This window comes from Eumetopias jubatus, unplaced genomic scaffold, assembly GCF_037043125.1.
Source record: "Eumetopias jubatus isolate StellerSeaLion01/CBP00866 unplaced genomic scaffold, mEumJub1_p1.0 scaffold_1, whole genome shotgun sequence".
NCBI lineage: Eukaryota > Metazoa > Chordata > Mammalia > Carnivora > Otariidae > Eumetopias > Eumetopias jubatus.
In genome coordinates, this window is record NW_028274807.1 from 207,880,598 (window position 1) to 207,889,841 (window position 9,244).

The 9,244-nt window shown below is 41.6% G+C and overlaps 1 pseudogene; it reads right to left on the reverse strand.

Annotated features, from left to right (window-relative positions):
• Positions 1 to 597: 597 nt before the first annotated feature.
• On the reverse strand, positions 598 to 1,529 carry LOC148165175 (olfactory receptor 7A17-like; annotated as a pseudogene).
• Between the last annotated feature and the right edge of the window lie 7,715 nt (positions 1,530 to 9,244).

The window sequence follows — 9,244 nt, forward strand, 5'->3', positions numbered from 1 at the left end:
GGCTTTCCTAGTCAGAGCACCCCTGTCAGTAGCCTGAGACCTAAACAGAACAAGATTAGAGACCACATTATTAGGAAGAGGAGTGAAGGTGTGATGTAAAAAGACTGACAGTCTCAAGGTAAAAACTGCTGTTTTGTATTCTCCTCTACAGTAAAGTTATGTGAAGGGCTCTTGGCCAAGTGTAGTTTCTTCCATATGAAGAATACAACCATAATTATTTTTTAGGAATTCTAGAGAAAATTTACTTGGCACAATATTAAGTGGTTTAAAAAGAAATTATTTTTAAGAAATCCAACTTGCCCCATGTAAGATGTAGAAATTTCCAGGGACCTGTGATCCAAGGCTTGGGAAAACAATGGGGACATATGAAAATCTAGAGAGGGGAACACTGTCTGTGTATCAGACAGAGCAGAAGCTTAATAAAGTGAGTTAAGCAAATGCATGGAGAAGTTGAATTCAAACGAACGGAAATTCCAGAAAATATATACAAGGAGCAGATTCTATTTCCACAGACTGATCAAAGAATAGCAGTTCCTGGCTCTGAGTCTGTGAGCCCTTCAAACATGGGCACTTCTTCAGCCCCAGGACGATGGCCCCTTACATCACTGGAACCCCAGGGATTCTTTTCAGAGCCCTCTTTATGTCTCTGTTCCTCAGGCTGTAGATGAAGGGGTTCAGATGGGCGTGACCACCGTGTACATCACCGAGGCTACTGCACTTGAGTGGGAGCTCTGGGGAGCAGCAGAGCTAAGGTACACTCCTAGGCCTGTACAATAAAACAAGGAGACAACGGAGAGGTGAGATGCACAGGTGGAAAATGCTTTATACTTGCCCTGAGCTGAGGATATCCTACGTATGGAGGAAACAATCTTAGAGTAGGAATAAAGGATCCCAGGCAGGGGAGCACCACCAAGCAACATAATTCCGGAATTCATCACCATGTCATTAAGGAAGGTGTCAGAACAGGCCTGCCCAACTACTTGATTGAGTTCACAGAAAAAATGGGGGATTTCCACCTTTGTACGGAAGGACAGCCGCAACACCATTAAACTCTGTAACAAGGAATTGAGAACACTGATGACCCAGGACACCAGAACCAGCAGTCCACAGAACCGGGGGTTCATGATGACTGTGTAGTGCAGGGGGTGACAGATGGCCACGAAGCGGTCATAGGCCATCACAGTCAGGAGAAATTCGTCCCAGGCTCCAAAGACTAAGAAAAAGTACATCTGTGTGAGGCAGCCGGCATAGGTGATGACTTGGCTCTGAGTCTGGATGTTCCACAGCATCTTGGGGATGGTGGTGGAGGTGAAGCAGATGTCTACAAAGGACAGGCTGGCGAGGAGGAAGTACATGGGGGTGTGGAGATGGGAGTCTGAGCTGACGGCCAGGATGATGAGCAGGTTCCCAAGCACAGTGATTAGGTACATGCAGAGGAAAAGCCCAAATATGATGTTCTGTAATTCTGGTTCCTCTGATAATCCCAGAAGAAGAAACTCTGAAATTCCTGTGTCATTGTCTCCTTCCATGTGGTGGTGGTGACTACAAGGAAAGAAAAAAAAAAAAAAAGCATAAAAGTGTTGAATTATATGGGCTTCATTTATTTATTTATTTATTTTATTTTTTTTAAGTTTTTCTTTAAATGTCAGTTAGTGGGGCGCTTGGGTGGTTCAGTCGTCAAGCGTCTGCCTTCCACTCAGGTCATGATCCCAGGGTCCTGGGATCCAGCCCCACATCAAGCTCCCTGCTCGGTGGGAAGCCTGCTTCTCCCTCTCCCATTCCCCCTGCTTGTGTTCCCTCTCTTGCTGTCTCTCTCTCTGTCAAATAAATAAATACAATCTTAAAAAAAAAAAGGAGGTTCATCAAATGCAGGAAAGAAATGGACATGAGAGGTCACAGAGATCTAATAACCTCAAGGGATTCCTGAGAGACTGTGATGAGCAGAAAGCTTCCCCGGTTCTGGCAGCCTTCCAGCCCCTGCCACATGCCCTTGATTCCCAGAATTATTAACAAAGCAGAAAAATAACAGTGTATCTAAACAAGAAAAGAGTGGTCTTTTTATGATGTCAGACATTTTACTGATTGAATATCCCTCTAGAAAAATGTGCAAAGGGAATAAACCTGCAATTTACAATAGAAAATACACACTGTAGGACACAATGTAGGACATTAGAAGGGGATTTTTAAAGATGAAATAATAAAAGACTTTTCTGAATGATTTTAAGTGCCAAATTTTTGAATCAGAAAACCAGGTTTTGAACATCAGATCTACCACATATACAATGTTGGAACTTGGGAGAGACAATCAATCCATTCCAAATGGGACTATCCTCACTCAGAGAGTGGGGACAGCAGTACCCATCCTCCTAGGGTGGATACAGCATTGGTCACTACATGTAGGAAGCTTATAGCACTGTTCCTTCCTGTGAGTAAATGAGTTATTTTCACCATTGAACAGATTTGGGTGCGTTTTCTCTGCTTTTCACAAATGCCTCCATCGTTTTACACACTTTTTGGTCATGAAGTATTACAAGGAAAGCTAGTTAGCATACCCCTTGTTGCATATGAAATACACTTTTCCATGTGAATACTCAGTGTGAGAGAAGGTTCTGAGAAATGTGTATCTCAGGAACTGCTGTTGCAAGGGAATAGTTACCTGCATGGGTCTGGGTCTTTCTATAAATACAGAACATGTACAAAACCACCACATTCTAAACAGTCAAATACTCTGATTTCCTGCTCCTCTTAGCTGCAAAACTCCTTGGACATGTTCTAATTTCTCTGGAATCACTTTAGGTTGCCCACTCCTTCCCCTGTCTCATCCACCTGGACTTCCATTCCCACCATGCATCGTCAACAACGATGCCTGTATTGCTGGGTCCTATGGACACTTCTCTTTTGAACACACTACGTAAATTAATTATAAATGAGTGTACCTAGTCTCAGGTGACCTCAGGTCAAAGTTCTCAGCTTCCATTCTCTCTGCTCCTTTCCTGAAATACCTGCTGAGCTCTCAGCCTCACCTGGTTGGGGTCTCTAAGATGAAAGTCTCCATGTGGAGGTCTGAATTCCTCCCCGGATGGTTGATGCTCGAGACCGCAGCTCTGTTCCCAGACAGGACAGCAGGAAGCAAAGAGGCATGGGTCCCCCAGCCAGACTTAGGAACCCAGAAATAACAACCGTGTTGTGGCCATCCAAGGTTTCACATGCTGAAGCTCTGCAGCAGAGGAGATATTTACAGCTCTGTGTCTGCTCATTAGGCACTGTTTCCATTGTTACTCCCACCTCAGAGCACTGCATTCCCAGTGGGCAACTGGTCTGGACAGAAAGGCAACTTTTCCTGCTGATATTTTGTTCCTGGGAGGCCAGATTAGAAGTCAAGTGAATCCATTTTTTTTTAATCCTCTTTCTCATGAATTTACCTGCCTTCCAGAGTTCTAACCTCCTTGACTTTACCTTAACTCTGAGATACTGAATTTCTTTAGTTGATGGTTTACTTTACCATTTACAGCTTTAGGGTGATTTTAGTAAATAGACTCCAAATGGTCGAAAGACCTAAACGTGCAAGAGGAGTCCATCAAAACCCTAAAGGAGAACAGAGGCAGCAACCTCTTCGACCTCAGCCGCAGCAACTTCTTCCTAGAAACATCGCCAAAGGCAAGGGAAGCAAGGGCAAAAATGAACTCTTGGGATTTCATCAAGATAAAAAGGTTTTGCACAGCCAAAGAAACAGTCAACAAAACCAAAAGACAACTGACAGAATGGGAGAAGATATCTGCAAATGACATATCACATAAAGGGCTAGTATTACAAATCTATAAAGAACTTCTTAAACTCAACACCCAAAGAACAAATAATCCAATCAAGAAATGGGCAGAAGACATGAACAGACATTTTTCGAAAGAAGACATCCAAATGGCCAACAGACACATGAAAAAGTGCTCAACATCGCTCGGCATCAGGGAAATCCAAATCAAAACCTCCATGAGATACCACCTCACACCCGTCAGAATGGCTAAAATTAACAAGTCAGGAAATGATAGATGTTGTCGGGGATGGGGAGAAAGGGGAACCCTCCTACACTGTTGGTGGGAATGCAAGCTGGTGCAACCACTCTGGAAAACAGTATGGAGGTTCCTCAAACAGTTGAAAATAGAGTTACCATACAATCCAGTAATTACACTACTGGGTATTTACCACAAAGATACAAATGTAAGGATCCCAAGGGGTACGTGCACCCCAATGTTTATAGCAGCAATGTCCACAACAGCCAAACTGTGGAAAGAGCCAAGACATCCATCGACAGATGAGTGGATAAAGAAGAGGTGGTATATATACACAATGGAATATTATGCAACCATCAAAAGGAATGAGATCTTGCCATTGCAACAACGTGGATGGAACTGGAGGGTGTTATGCTGAGTGAAATAAGTCAATTGTCAATCAAAGAAAGACATGTATCCTATGACCTCACTAATATGAGGAATTCTTAACCTCTGGAAACAAACTGAGTGTTGCTGGGTTGGTGCGGTGTGGGAGGGACAGGGTGGCTGGGTGATAGACATTGGGGAGGGTATGTGCTATGGTGAGTACTCTGAATTGTGCAAGACTGTTGAATCACAGATCTTTACCTCTGAAACAAATAATGTAATATATGTTAAGAAAAAAAAATAAGATAGCAGGAGGGGAAGAATGAAGGGGGGGAATCGGAAGGGGAGACGAACCATGAGAGATGATGGACTCTGAAAAACAAACTGAGGGTTCCAGAGGGGAGGGGGATGCGGGGATGTGTTAGCCTGGTGATGGGTATTAAAAAGGAACGTTCTGTGTGGAGCACTGGGTGCTATGCACAAACAATGAATCATGGAACACTACATCAAAAACTAATGATGTAAGGTGTGGTGATTAACATAACAATAAAAAATTTTTTAAAAATTTAAGGAGGGCTCCTGGGTGGCTCAGTTGGTTCAGCGACTGCCTTCGGCTCAGGTCATGATCCTGGAGTCCCGGGATTGAGTCCCACATCAGGCTCCCTGCTCAGCAGGGAGTCTGCTTCTCCCTCTGACCCTCTTCCCTCTCGTGCTCTCTAGCTCTCATTCTCTCTCTCTCAAATAAATAAAAATATCTTTAAAAAAAAGTTTAAAAAAAATTTAAGGAAAAAAATGACATTTATACACACACACAACACAGACACACACACACACATACACGCATATATATATAATGGCAATGCAATATACATGGCAAGATTTCATTCTTTTTTATGGCTGAGTAATATTCCATTTTATTATATATATAATAAATGCAAATTTATATATATGATAGTAATATATATAAATACAAATTTATAATACATGATAGTAATATATTAATACTAATATATAAATCATAAATTTATAATATGTGATATATAAAATATATATTTATTTATTATATAAATAAAATGGAATATTACTCAGGCATGACAAGGAATGAATTCATGCCATTAACGATGAGGTGGACAGAGCTAGAGTGTATTATCCTAAGCAGAATAAGTCAGTCAGAGATATACAAATACCATATGATCTCACTCGTGTGGAATTTAAGAAATAAATGAACAAAGGGAAAAAGATAGAGGCAACCCAAGAAACGTTCTTTTTTTTAAGAATTTATTTATGTATTTGAGAGAGAGTGAGAGAGAGAGCATAAGAGGGGGAAGGTCAGAGGAGAAGCAGACTCCCTGCTGTGCAAGAACCCTGATGAGGGACTCGATCCCAGGACCCTGGGATCATGGCCTGAGCCAAAGGCAGACGCTTAACAGACTGATCCACCCAGGTGCCCCCAAGAAACAGAGTCTTAACTATAGAAAACAAACCAGACGGGGGGGATGAGGCTGGGGGAGAATGGGTGATACATGTGATGGGGACTAAGGAGGGCAGTTGTGATGAGCATCAGGTGATGTATGGAAGTGCTGAATCATTATACTGTATCCCTGAAACTAATAAAACACTGTATATTAATTATACCTCAATTAAAAAATTTTTAAAGAAGAAATAAAAAATGAATGTAAAAAAAGATGAAAAGATAAAAAGATTAGCTATGATTGTCCAGGTGGGACAAACGTAATCACAGCAGTCCTCCAACGTTGAAGGAGACAAAACCTATGGCATCAGAGAGACTGAAAATGCTGCCCTGCTGTCTCTGAAGGTGGAGGAAGAGCCATGAGCCCAGGAATGCAGGTGGCCAGCAAGAGGGACTGGAATTGGAAAGGAAACAGATCCTTCCTTGAGCCTCCAGAAGGAGCTCAGCCCTGCAGACATGCTGTTATTAGCCCGATGAGACTGCTTCCCAAGCTTCTGACTGCAGAAGTGTAAGAGCACGTATGTGTTTGTTTTAAGGAACTAGTGTGGGGATATTTCACAGCAGCGGGAGGAATCTCATATGGACATAGTCATGAAATTATTTGGGAAAAATGAATTTAGGCCCCTCAATTCCTTCATCAGTTTCCCTTGGATAAGGGTGATTTATATAAAAAAAACCCACAGTAGATAGGAAGGAAATTTTAATATGATTTGGAGCTATTCTGCCCCATCAGCTAGTACAGTGAATTCTCTGTGGCATAAATATGAGAGTGGTTTGACTCCGAGGGCTTTGAGGTAGTGGCATTTGAAAGGAACTCATGATCAAAGTTAAAGTCTCTCACTGTAATTTAAATCTTTGTCTGTATTTCTGCATCCTTTTATTTCATGTTCATTCTTTCAGTGCCATCCTCTCCAGTTTTCTCAAGATTCCTATCAACATAAAAGATGAAATCATAAATGCATCTGTGTATGTACACATGACAAGCTTATTTGAAAGAAAATGCGTGCAAACACACACATATCCAAGACACCACCATTACCCTCAAACGTTTCACAGAGGTAAAATAGGAAGTTCCACACATTTTACTCATTCCCCACAACGTCCATATGAAGTTACGTTTAGAATCCCACATTACCTTCAGAAATAGGGAATATATGCTCAGGATCATTAAATTTTAGTAATTACCTAGCAAAGCAGTTAAAACGTACGCACAGTCTTAAATCATATACAAATAGAAACTTGCAACATGTACTCTTCGTTTTTTATGCAGGTCCTTGAATTCACCAATGTGTGCACTTCACATATGCAGGTTATTGTGTATAATTATACTCCAGTGATTTATTCAGTGAAACAAACCTAATGGTACATGTCTATGGGTAGGATCTTGAGCACAGGTAGCTGATTCTCACTTAAGAGGGGTGGGAGATAGAACTTCTAATGGGGAAGAAAGCCAAGTGTTAATTATGCATGTATGAACAACAGAATTGAATTTACATAATTCACAGGATAAACCATTTTTTTCTATGAGTAGGAGATTAACCTACATATGGAAATGTAATAATAAGAGCCCATAAAGTGGCTGAGTCTGAAGAGCACTCCAACCACACACGACATCATGGATGAGTTTAGAAAAAGAATCTAGACATTCACACCTGACTCCAGATCCATGAGGACCCAGCAGAGATCAGAAACGGTCCCCAGCATATAATTCCAGTTGATTGTAAAGGTATTATGATATCCCATTTGACAAGGACAACTTATTATACATCAAGAGTTGACAGACACCATAATCCAAGGGAACAGACCTGAGGCAATTACAACAGGTGGTCCTTTTTACTTGTGGCATATCTGACCTTAAGGAGAGCAGGCATGATCATTCTGTTATTCAAGTTTACTTCCAATGACTTGATGAACAAGTGACTATATGTGGGCTCCTTTCTGGGTTTCTGGGAGGGTGTAAGAACTGGTGAGACATCCAGCTCTCCTGTGAAGCGTCCTCTGATCAGGCAGGTGGAAGAAATCTCTGAGCAGGAAGGACATACAAAATGGATGATGCTGATACTGTTCATTCACCATCGCTTGGCATTTTTGACAACTATTAGGAAAAAGGGGTTATTTCCTGTTACAATAAAAGAGCCATATTACCAGGTAGCATTGGAAGTTTTCAAGTAGATAGAGGAAAATAACTCGCCAATAAACATAGAACACACAAAGCCATCCTTCACCTCAATGAATAAACCCCCTCAGCTGTGGACACCGGTCTTCTTTGCTTCAATAAATCAATGCACAGGAAAAAGAAACATGTTGGATAGTAAGAAAACGAGGAGTTTGAAATGTTGCACCTTCCTATTTCTTAAATATTTTAATTTTTTAAAATTCCAGTATAATTAACATACAGTGTAATATTAGCTTCAGTTATACCATATAGTGATTCAGCAATCCTCTACATTATAGTGCTCATCAAAATAATCGTACTCCTAACCCCATCACCTATTTCACCCATTCCCCCACTCACCTCCCCTCTGGCAACAACCACTTTGTTCTCCATCTCTCATTGTTTTGTTTCTTAAATCCCACATATGAAGGATGCCTATGTGGCTCAGTTGGGTAAGCATCTGCCTTCAGCTCAGGTTATGATCCTGGGGTCCCGGTATTAAGCCCTACATTGGGCTCCCTGCTCAGCGGGGAGTCTGCTTCTCCCTCTCCCTCTGCCACTCCCACTGGTTGTTCTCTCTCTCTCTTGCTCTCTCTCTCCCTCAAATATATGGATAAAATCATTTAAGAAAACTCCACATATGAGTGAAATTATATGGTATTTGTCTTTCTCTGACTAACTGATTTCACTTAACATTATACCCTCTAGATCCATCCATGTTCTAAATGCTTACATCAAAATAAAAAGTTTCTACACAGCAAAGGAAACAATCAACTGTCAGGTTTGGCCAGCAAACCCTGGGACGGTGAATGAAAAGATTACTCTAGACACCTTAGTAGGAGAAGGGAGAGGGCCTGGGGCCCAGATGCTCTAGTGGCGAAAGGTCTTGAGCCAGACTCTGCCTCCACCTTTATTGTGAATGTTATCAATATAACAAGGGCATAAGAAAAACAAGAAGGAATGTGAAGCTGTAATAAGCAAGACAGTGGCATTGAGAGTATCGTGTGAATAAAACAAGCTGTGCTTGGGATGGACATGTTTCTCCTAAGTCAAGCATTTACTCCCTGGATGAGGGCATTGAGCCGCAACGAGAATCTGGCTGTTTTCAGCCCAGAAACCCTAAAGGGGCCCAGTTTTCCAGACACTCCTTCTTTGCTTTTCAACCTGTCTCATCCAGGGAGGCATGTGTTTATTAAATCTTCTTTATCAAGACTCTATGAATTCCCACAGGCAACAAAACAAAAAGAC